This window comes from Pyrus communis, chromosome 17 (genome assembly GCF_963583255.1).
Source record: "Pyrus communis chromosome 17, drPyrComm1.1, whole genome shotgun sequence".
Classification (NCBI taxonomy): domain Eukaryota; kingdom Viridiplantae; phylum Streptophyta; class Magnoliopsida; order Rosales; family Rosaceae; genus Pyrus; species Pyrus communis.
Window position 1 is genome coordinate 19,963,460 of NC_084819.1, and position 11,293 is coordinate 19,974,752.

At 37.3% G+C, this 11,293-nt stretch overlaps 2 pseudogenes; one reads left to right on the top strand and one right to left on the bottom strand.

The window, feature by feature from the left end:
- LOC137723030 (cysteine synthase-like) overlaps positions 1 to 390 on the bottom strand; it is a 7,371-nt pseudogene extending 6,981 nt beyond the window's left edge.
- Positions 391 to 472: 82 nt separating this feature from the next.
- Positions 473 to 7,708, top strand: LOC137722188 (ABC transporter D family member 2, chloroplastic-like; annotated as a pseudogene).
- The last annotated feature ends 3,585 nt before the right edge of the window (positions 7,709 to 11,293 follow it).

Here is an 11,293-nt window from a genome sequence, read left to right on the forward strand (position 1 = left end):
ATACCAACGGGGTGTTTCCAATCAGCTGCAAGAACCAAGAGTACAACGAGAGCGCATAGTAAGCCAAATCAACATATAAAAACAAAGAAAACTAATGAAAAAAGTTTGAAAACTTTGAGTTTTAACGAAAATAACAAAATAAAGGGCAAAGTAAATAATATCAGAATTGACTTTTTAGTGTAAAAATGTGATTTTTCTTTAAAGTAAACAGGAAACTTTTCGTGAAAATTCCCTAACAACAAAGGAAAACTAAAAACAAATCAAAATCAAAATCGAATGATTGACTTTCGTGAAGAGAAATATTACTTCGGTGACATCGTTCTTGATTGCAAATTTGACTTCCATATTTATCTTCTGTTGCAGCAAGCTGTGAAAGAAGGGAAAACAGATTCAAACGTTCAACAAAACAGCCATGTCATTTCCTGGTTAAAACAATCATATACAGAACACACCTCACATTCTGTGATAAGGGATGAACTGTATAGCCCATATAGACGGTACTAAACCAGCTCCGGTTATTGAGCAATTACGGGGTTGGAAGTGGCATCAGGGGAGGCGCTACTGGACTGAGGATGGGAAGCGACTGCATGACCTGTTTCCGGGGAGAATGATGGTTATGGAAGTTTCTAGAGGTGGCTCATTGGTTTCTAGGCCTTCTTGGGCCTTTTTTTTGGTTTTTCTTTGTTTTGGGGGTTTTTTTTTTATTGTAATTAAGATTTATGTTGGGTCCATGTTGTAAGTTGTGTTTTGTAGTAATAAAATTCTCCTTTGACAAATAAATAAAAAAAAAACCTCTCGCCAAACCCCTCATCACACCTCGAGTAGTAAGTAATCAAAGAATTAACAACAAAAACATCCGAATCAAACCCACAACGCACAACAGTACTTAATTCCTCAGCCAATTTTAAAGCAAGGAAAATTAGGAATTGAAATAGGGAATAAGAAAAATGGGAGAAGGGTTTTTATCTGGAAAAGGGATAGAACCATAAATTCTAGTAAAGAGCATCATAGTACTTTTATGTTAAGTTTTGGTTAAAGTTATGAAAATTTATACTCGCGGTTAAAATTCTTTGTTGGTTAAAATTCTATGTATTTTTATCATAAATGGTATCAAAAATTGACCATCTAATCAAGATAATCTTTGAAATTAAAAATTGATCAATTTAGTCTATGAGTGATGCAAATCAATGTCATCTTTATCCATCAAAATTTATGTTAATAAACTAATGCGACACACATGTGAATCCCACGTGGATCAAAAAATAAAAGAAAATTAAAAGTTAATTTGCGACTCAAAAATCCCAGAAGGGTAAATTACGGGAGGGACGACGAGGGATTACGATTCCATGAATCCAGAAAGAAATCCCAGAGGAATTACGATGACGAATTGGACGAGAGGACGGTGAGTGCTGCGGGTCATCCTCCTGGAATTCCATGGCAACTACATAGTCATGTGATGCATTCCCAACAGCAAATTGAAAACATCAATTGCAACAACCACAGTAGCAAATATGATTATATGACACCAAATGGGATTGTAAGTCAATCTTCCTTTTAATTAAAATCAAAACTCATTTGAATCTGGTAGCTCATTGACAATTGTTCATAAGGGTTGGACCGTCGAATCGAGACCCAGATCAATTGCGTGAGGAGAAACCGAGGGGAATCATGAAGTTGGAGATGTTGCTCGGAAGTGGAAACCCACGGATAATTTTCGTAAGTTGTCGATGGTGTGTAGATTTGGGGATCTTGAGAATATGGGTTTGTGGTATAAGAATTCTAAGGGAAAGGAGTGGAGGTGGTTGCTTAAAGTTTGAATGGGTGGTGGCGATGGAGAAAGGAGGAGATGGAGGTGGATACTCCGGTGGAGGGGAAGAAGAAGATGAACATTTTTTTAATTAATAAATTACTTTTTCAAAGTAATAATTAAATTTTTTTCTTAATTTTTTTTGTCTACATGGCCCAAGTGTGGCAACACATAAGCATAAATGTGAGGGGTCTAAATGTGGTAGTATTTAATTAGATTTGTGCGTCTACATATGTCTTATATCAACTAGTAACAGAAATTTTGACAAATTTCTAATATTAATTTTAAACAATACTTTTTAAAGATTACACATTTTTAATTCGGATAAGTCAATTTTAAACATTCTTCTTCTCTTGCTCGTCTGTGCTTCTTCTTCTCAGCAACTCAGCATATCAATGGAGCTAAACTACAGCTGCCCAGAACCCAAAATCCACCAATTACCCACTTATCCTCTCAACGTCACAGTACGAATACCATATTTGCAAGCCCAAAATTACATCCTGGGCAATGCTTTCAACTCCACGGAAAGAAACTCGAGCTTCAGGAATTTCAAGAACTAATCTTTTTGTGGATATAAAGAGGGGAGAGAGAGAGCGATGAGAGAGAAACTTGCCATCAGGTTGGTGAATTGATGGGAGCTAGAAACTGAGAATTCGAGAGAGAAAGATAGATGAACAAAAAGAGGGAGGAGTGGAAGAGTTCAACAGAGATTGACGGAGAAAAGGAGCCAACGGAAATTATTTTTTCAATTTTAAAAAATAATATTTTAATATCAATTGCTTTGCTCGGACAATTTATTTTACGTAGCGGATATGCTGAAATGCAGGAGGACGGATTACCGTACGTTAGCGGTGGCGTTGTAGACTTGGTCTCATTCGTTGGATGAAAATTGCTGAAATGGTTAATTTATATTTTCAGAGAATCTGCACTGCAGTCTGCCGGTAGATACTCATTTCATTTGACATTTGCCATGCTAATCAAACTATCACAACTGGACTTGTTTGGATGGAAGGAAAATCCCAAGGAAAATCAGTTCAATCACTGGAGAATTAAACAGAAAGAGAAGACAAATGGAAAAAATGATAATGCAGGCACCGTCTCGATCTGATCCTCCTCCGCCTATAACTCCCCCAACTACGACCATTGCCGCCACATTGGAGTGAGAGTGAGCGTTGGAGTCGAAAGAGAAGCAACGACCTCGCATGCTCATTGGCTCCTCTTCTCCAGATTTCCATCATTGTCCACCATGTCCACCACTAGTAGAAGCGGCTGCAATTGGATGATGAGGAGGAGAGAGAGGAGCAACGACGGCGAATCATTAACTGGGCGCTGTGCAGCCGCCTCGGGCTCTACAGTGCTGCCGCCAGCTACAGAAAAGGTCCGCTCTCTCTTTACTTTTTCTCTTTGATTTGATACCATTCTTCTTCTTCTTCTTCATGAGCTGGTCGCATTATTGCAGCAAAGGGAGGTGCCTAAACTGCGACCGCTTCTCCGAAGATTCTGGAAGGTGGCGGCTCCCTATTGGTCCTCCGATGACAAGGTGCAAGCGAGGATCCGGCTGGCCGTAGTCTTAGCTCTCACTCTCGCCACCACCGGTATCAGCGTCTGCTTCAATTTCCTCGGCCGCGACTTCTATAACGCCATTGCCGGTCTCTCTCTAATTTGTTAATCTTATTGGTAATTAATTAAGTTATTTTTTTTACTGAAATTTGTTTCCTCTTTGCTTCCATAATTGGATTTTGACGATAATTTGAAGACAAGAACCAAAAACAATTCATGAAGCAGCTGCTTTACTACTTAGCTGCATTTGCCGGTGGAATTCCGGTGAGTACTTCCTCTGCTTAATTAGTTTTTTTCCACTTTTTTTGGGGTCTTCGCCTTCATCCTCCTGTAATCACAAGAAAGGAAAATACAAAAAGGCAGTTGCCAAGATTTTGTCCGAAAAGAAGACCACATAAGAACAATGAATGGTGAAACTATTGCCAGAGGTTTATGCCAGTGAATTGCAACCCACAATGGAAAAAGCTTAAAAGTTGCTAGGTTAGCTTTTCGGGTATTCTGTTCACAAGTTTCCCCTTCTTTGCACTTTGATCATCGCCAATGGGTTCATATTTGTATGATTTTTGTTGATTCGTTTGCCTATGAAGTTATGTGGACATGGAAACAATGACCTGGTCTTACTGATATTGATATATTTGTTACATGTGTTGACAACTTTTTGTGCAGATTTTTGTGTTGCGATATTATGCAAGACAAACTCTTTCTTTGAGGTGGAGAGCTTGGATGACAAAATATTACCTGGACCGTTACCTAAGCAACCAAACATTTTATAAAATTCAATCCCAATCAATCATTGATAATCCAGATCAACGCATTGTTGATGATCTAAATTCGTTCACAGAGATTGCCCTATACTTCTCCGTAACAGTTTTCAGTGCTGTGACAGATCTCATCTCGTTCAGTAACATCTTATTCGGTATCTATCCTCCGCTGTTTGTTGTTCTATTTGTATATTCAATTGGCGGAACAGTCATAAGTATCTTTCTTGGGAAGGTAACTTTACCTCTGTTTAACCAAAAAGTATTTCCCATGTTGTATGCAATTGGAACTCAGTTTAATGACAACGTTGTATCTGTGTTTTCAGAATTTGGTTTCTTTAAACTTCATGCAAGAGAAAAAGGAAGCTGATTTTCGTTATGGACTTGTGCGCGTCAGAGAAAATGCTGAATCCATTGCTTTCTATAGTGGTGAAGCAAATGAAATGCAACTTTTGCTACAACGCTTCACAAGTGCTTTCAAAAATATGAGCGTATGAATAATTTCATCTTCTTCTGTTTTCCCTTGCACTGAAGACTCCTTTTTCTCTCACAAATTTAATTTTACGCAATATTGTTGTGTGTCTAGTGTACTCACTTTAAACTACATGATCTACTTTAAATAAGCTTGTATCAATTTATGGCAGATGCGCTGGTGTCATTGGATTATTGATGCCTACGGATAACCCTTATAAACAACTTCAACATCCACTAAAAAACTGTTTTTCTACATGTAATTTTTCTTCTCAATGGAGAAGTGGGTTCACAACATAGGTTTATTATCATTGTGTCACCATGTATGGGCTCTCATTACCCTTATTCAAGAAGCAAGAAAGATGAAGATGTTAAACATGTATTGCTTAGCGTCTATAATTTAATTTGTAAGCATGCGTTTGATTTCTTATGTACGTTATATACATGTATCTCATCTGATAAGCATCATGTTCCAGTTTTCAAAATTGATCACGTTGTTTCTGATATATTTAGACTTCAGTGCCTAGGTCTTGATCTCTGTTGATGTCACTGTGATATCTGTAGCTCATTCAAGAGACAGAGCTGCATCATTATGCCTAAGAACTATACAGTTATGCTTAGGACTTGCTGTTTTTTTTTTAAGTTACTTTTGGTACACAGATGCCTGTGAGGATTGATGTAGAGCATGTTCTGTTTAAATTTAATATATTTACTGATTTAAAATTACTATGCGTGTTGATTGTTATGCCATGCACATCCAACTGATTGTGTTTTAACTCATATTCCTACCTTGCAGAAATTGTTGATATGTTCAAGAAATCTCGATTTTTTCACTAGTGGATACAGATATCTCATTCAGATTATTCCTGCTGCTGTTGTTGCCCCTATGTATTTCTCAGGCAAAATTGCGTTTGGTGTCATTAATCAGTCAGTATCTGCTTTCAGTCATATACTTGCAGACTTCTCCCTTATTGTCTACCAATTTGAGACTATCAGTGCATTTGCAGCTGTAATTGATCGACTTGGTATTGTCTCTGTATCTTTATTTATATATATACACACACATAATGAGGATCCGTTGCGTAACTTTGATTTGACCAGATAGAACTTCATAAGGAAGCTGTCTAATTTGCGTGATATAACGGGGTCTTAAAATCGAATGAATATGCATTAGACTCTCACTAGAAAGACATTAACAAAATGCTGACACGTTTTCTTACAGCCCACGTCGTATAATTTTTTGTACTTGTTCAGGTCATCTGAAGCCATCTTCAATAATATTTGTTATGACTAGGGATGCAAAAACTACTAGGATGTGACCAAAATTTCCACTCAACTTTTCTACTTTTCACCATAATACTCGAAGTTCTGAGATTGACTCTTGAAGTTAATTAGATTTATTCTATCGTTTACAGATTCATAATAATATGTACCTTGTCATTTTGTCTGACCTTGTTAATAAATTGACTTATGATGTCCAATATGGCAATGCTTTCTCTTCTGACTCCACGCAAGGAGATCTTTAGTGGCGTAGGTGTGTTTTAACTTTAAATACTTATTTGCCTAGTGATATTGAAACATACAGGTGAATTTGACGATCTATTGGATGGCAGCAATCCGAAACACCGTTCTGACCCCTCAGAAGGGATAAGTCTGATATATAGTAATGTCAAAAGTTTACCGGAACCGGAGTCAAATGGATCCATTCCCATAGAAAAGCTACAAAAGTTAGTGGATATAGAGCACTTGACCGTGGAGACTCCAAGTGGTACTGCATTGGTTAGGAATTTATCGTTGGTAATCAACAAGAATGAGCATTTATTGGTTAGTAACTCCATTGTTCTATTGAAGTTATCATTAGTTTACTAAGTATATCTTGACACGGAGCTGAAGAGCTTTTCCCGTACATGATCATTTGAACAGGTAACAGGACCAAGTGGGAGCGGTAAAACATCTTTGTTAAGAGCTATGTGTGGTCTTTGTAGTACTGGAAAAGGAAAAATCATATTCTATGTGAAGGACGTTGAAGATAATCAACCGTCCATTTCTTCTGGTGTAGTAGCTCTTGAGGTAGATAATAGGAATTATGAAGGCATATTTTTCCTTCCTCAAAAACCTTATATGGTATTGGGAACACTTCGCCAACAGTTGCTTTATCCTACATGGGCTGAGGATGCGATTTCCACAGCCGACGGTACTAAACCAACTGGTATGGACTTCAACTCCTTTTGCCACATGGTATGTGTGCTGACTGCTGAGGAAGCTATAATCAGCTTTGACACTTGTATTGTAATTCTTGCAGGGTCACTTCCTTTCTTGAAGCAGGCACCAAAATCAGAACATACGAGTGAAAAGCCTAGTAAGCCCACAACGGAGGACCTGATACAAGTTTTGGAGGATGTCCGACTTAGCTATATATTATCCCGATTCAGTAGTTTGGATACTTCACATGAATGGTCTAGTGTTCTCTCCCTTGGAGAGCAGCAACGCCTTGCATTTGCACGTTTACTGCTTTCGAAACCACAATTAGTTCTACTGGATGAATCTACCAGTGCTTTAGATGAAGCCAACGAGGTATTACCACACTTTTTCCTTAAGGTTCATTTGTTTACCTTCCTAGTCCTTCCCACATGTATTGGACTTTTCAGTCCAGAGCATCTTCGGGAATTGTCCCTAACGCGTTTAGTCAAACTTCGCACTATTCACACAAACACCTGAAACGAATAATCTAGTATATAATCCGTTGTTACGCATAAGCTAATGAACTTGTTCCAAATCTTTTCGAAATGTTGGTTTTGTACCACTCATTCGATATCATATGCACAGGATGTCCACCTGCTTCAATTTTTTCCCATGAGGCCTAGAAGCATAGTTGTTGAATCACTATGAAGATAACATGATATAAGTCGTAATGATGATCTCCCGGTTGTGCTTCTGTTGGCAGGTTCATTTATATCAGCAGATTGAAAAGGCAGGCATAACATATATAAGCGTTGGCCACCGGCAAACTCTATACGACTTCCACAAGAAGAACTTACGGATCTCCACCAAGGAACCCAGCAGCGCCGAATCCAATTGGAGCATTGAATCCATCAATCGAGAAACAGTATAAAACTCATGAAACCTATAATTGTAGCTGCCTTTTCTTACATTAGGTCACTTGTTTGTTCTGTTTCTGTGGTGTGGTGCAAGTGTTTTCCGGTACTTTGTAGCATATGTAATTTCTGCAAAACTTTCTAGGGTTTATAAGTTTATATATGATCAGATTCTATACAAAACTTTCCACTTTATGTCACTTATAAACTATTCAAACATGACATGCAAGCGGTTTGCCTTCAGTTTGTGCAGCAGTTTATAGCTCTTCCAGTCAGGCACGTTGTACACTTTGCAAAAGTGAAGTGACTTCCGTGCATCCCTTTTCTTCACTATGTTTATTTTTGGTGTTTGAATTGAATTAAGTGTGCGGAAATTATTTTCCCTTGCAAAATGATTTTCAATAGATGCTTGCACCCAAGAATCAATACGTGCAAACAACTCTATGATTAAGGTGTTGAAGTTAGGGTTTGGGATATTTATTTTGCAAGCGACAGCAATTCTATATGAAAGGAGACTACAATGAGGGAAAGATTTGAACTTGAAACAATGAAATCTTCGATGTTAGATCGGAATTTGATTTGCTTGACATTATCCATGGTTTTAGGGTAAATTCGGCCAATAAGTTCGTGAAGAAATTGTAGCAGCATGAATTATGAGCTCTCTAGTGACGTAATTATTGATCAATGAATGAAACTTTTTTCTAAGGCTTGCAAAATTCTCGTTGTTGTCCTCTAAAGCTACACCTTTCGTTTTGTAATCCATTTTTTGTGACAGTCTCGTACGTACCCTCCTACGATCAAGTTTCGCTTCATCATCGAATTGATTCGTGAACAGTTGCTCCGATGAGAATTATCAGCCTCTGTCGACCATTTCAGTTGAACTCATCCAATATGTGAAGGAGGGAAAGATAAAGTTCAAGACTTTGTAGGCTAATCTATGAAACACAAAAAATGACACCTCTTACAAATGCACAAAACTCTATATTTTAATTCCTTCGACGGTAAGTTAAGCACACTTGTAGCGAGAGCTACCACCTAAATCTCGAGCTAATTTTCTTCATTTTTAACGTATTACTTGAGGTTTGGGCCTGGGCTACACATGGTCTTGAGCTTTATTCGAGCTAAATTTCTTAGAAATTTGAGTGTATTCAATTAAGATTTTAAAAAAGTTTATAAAATCCTAAGTGTTTCAAGTAGGAATTTTTCAAAGAATTTTAAAAAGTTGAGAAATTTGAGAGAATTTGAGAGATTTTGTAGTGTATTTTTAGCATTCATAAATCTCATCTCTTCCCTTAAGATATCTATGGAATTGAATCAAAATTTGACTAGAAATCTTTACAAATCAATTAAACTGTAAGAACCAAACAAAACACATGAAAGGGAAAGGTAGGGATTTTTGGAGATTGGCGGCAAGACTGAGTACAAATACGCAGTGTCTACATGCTAATAAGGACGACTATATATTGAAGCACCATGAAAATAATAAAGAGTCCTTATACAAATTCGGAAGAGAAAAGCAATACCTTGAGGAATGGAGGAAGACTGTTCTTCTTTTGTTTGAGAGAGGAAGACTGTTCCTCTTCTATATGATGAACGTGAAAAGAAATCAAAGGAGGTAGAGTTGGATTCATGGTATTTAGTATTTATACCACACACCCTCAAATCTATCAAAATTGATCATTCATTAAAATCCTAAAAAATGTTTGGTATTCTCACTATTCGTACAATTGGGTGGATTTTTTAAAAAATGTAATTAATTATCCATAGATGTATTCTTTAAAATCCTCTTAAATTTCAGCCGTAAGCAACAAGAGAACTACTTATCTAGTCCGAATACTGGTGAATCAACACTCACTCACACACCTTTTGCCCTTTCCACTATTTTTCTTTATATTTTTATGCCTCAATTTGGTAAAGGGTCAGTTAAACTCATTGAATCTACCATGGAAGTGGTTGGTTTGTCAACACAGTTGCAGATTGACTTGAGCTATGAAAATATTCCATTTCAAATCAAACCCAGAAGTTTGGTAACCAATTCAATCGGCAAAGTAAGATCAAAATTTAAAACCCATAATCTATAACGTAAGAACATATTGACCCATGGTAAAAAATCAAAATCAAAGAAGAAGAATTTGATTTGCACCTGAAATCCAATTGAATCACTAGTCCATGGCCCGAAATTGAATTTGAATCAAAACCAATCATTCTTCAGGGAGACAAAAAATGGTTAAAAAATTAAAAAGTGCGAGCAGATGCAGAATCATGTTTTAGCGGGCTCGAAGGGAGAAATTTTTTTTTCTGTTGTTATCTAAATAAAAATAAAAACAATCTAAAGATAAATGAAAAGAAAAAACTATGCAAATCCATCAAAATCCACAAATAAAATCTATACAAATTCATAAAAATCTATATAAATCAGTCAAAATCTATATAGAATTGTAACTCCATTAAAATCTTTTGAAATCTATCACTTAAAAAAAATCTATTAAAATCATTTGAAATTCAAATTGACTACACCCCTTAACTACCTATGATTTCAAACTCCTTTAAAATCCTTTTTTTAAATATTAATTGACTAAATCCGAATTTTAAAGTCTACCAAAATCCTACCAAATTCTAATTTAACTACACCTCTAAAATCTCTCAAAATCTCAATTGAATACGTCCTTCTAAGATAGAGAGAAGAGAAATAGAGGGAGGAGTGGACAAGGTCAACAGAGATTGACGGAGAAAGAACCTGGCTTCTCTGCCCTCCCAATTCCCATACTGACACACCCCGACCGAGATCAGGGCGTGCTGGCCGTCACACGAAGGTGACGTAACCATGTGCGCGTGCGGAAGCTAATTAAGAAGGTAATATAAAAGTACGAATAATTAAAAACCTAATAACATACAAAGTACTAGTGTATGTGAGACACAATTCAGAGCAAGTCTACAACAGTCCAAAAGGAAAGATACGATAAATTTACACCCGAAGGTGACCCTACAATGGTGAGTGTCTGTCAGAAATGCCGGGACGCCCTCTGGGATAAACCACTGAACCTTCTAGACCACTAGAACCTGGAGGGGCGCAAAAACAAAAGCGTGAGTGGGCAAAAACAAAGTTCTTTGAAAACTCTTTAGCAAAATACATTCTAACCCCTCGCCGTAAAACCTGTATACTTCCCAGAAAATGAACATATATACGTATGTATAGATATGTCAATCATGTTCCATGATATGCCATTCATGCTCCATAATATGCCATTCATGCTTGAGAATATGCCACAACAGAATATCATAATCAAATACAAATGCTCAAGCGTAATTCACATCGAATATATATAATCTGGCAGCCGGGAGTCACCTAACGTGACCTGTACGGCTGAATCTAGAGCTTCACTCTCAACTCAATAACTGAATCTGCACACGAGTCGGAACCACCTAACGTGGTCTGTACGACAAGCTGGGTGTATTATATATGTATGCTCTAGTGCTACGATCACGTGAAGCTGTGCGATAATCGCGGGTCACCTACAAGTCGGAACCACCTAATGTGGTCTGTACGACAGGCTTGCACCTATCTTGGATCCAAGGCGAGCATGCGGTGCTGGTGAACATAC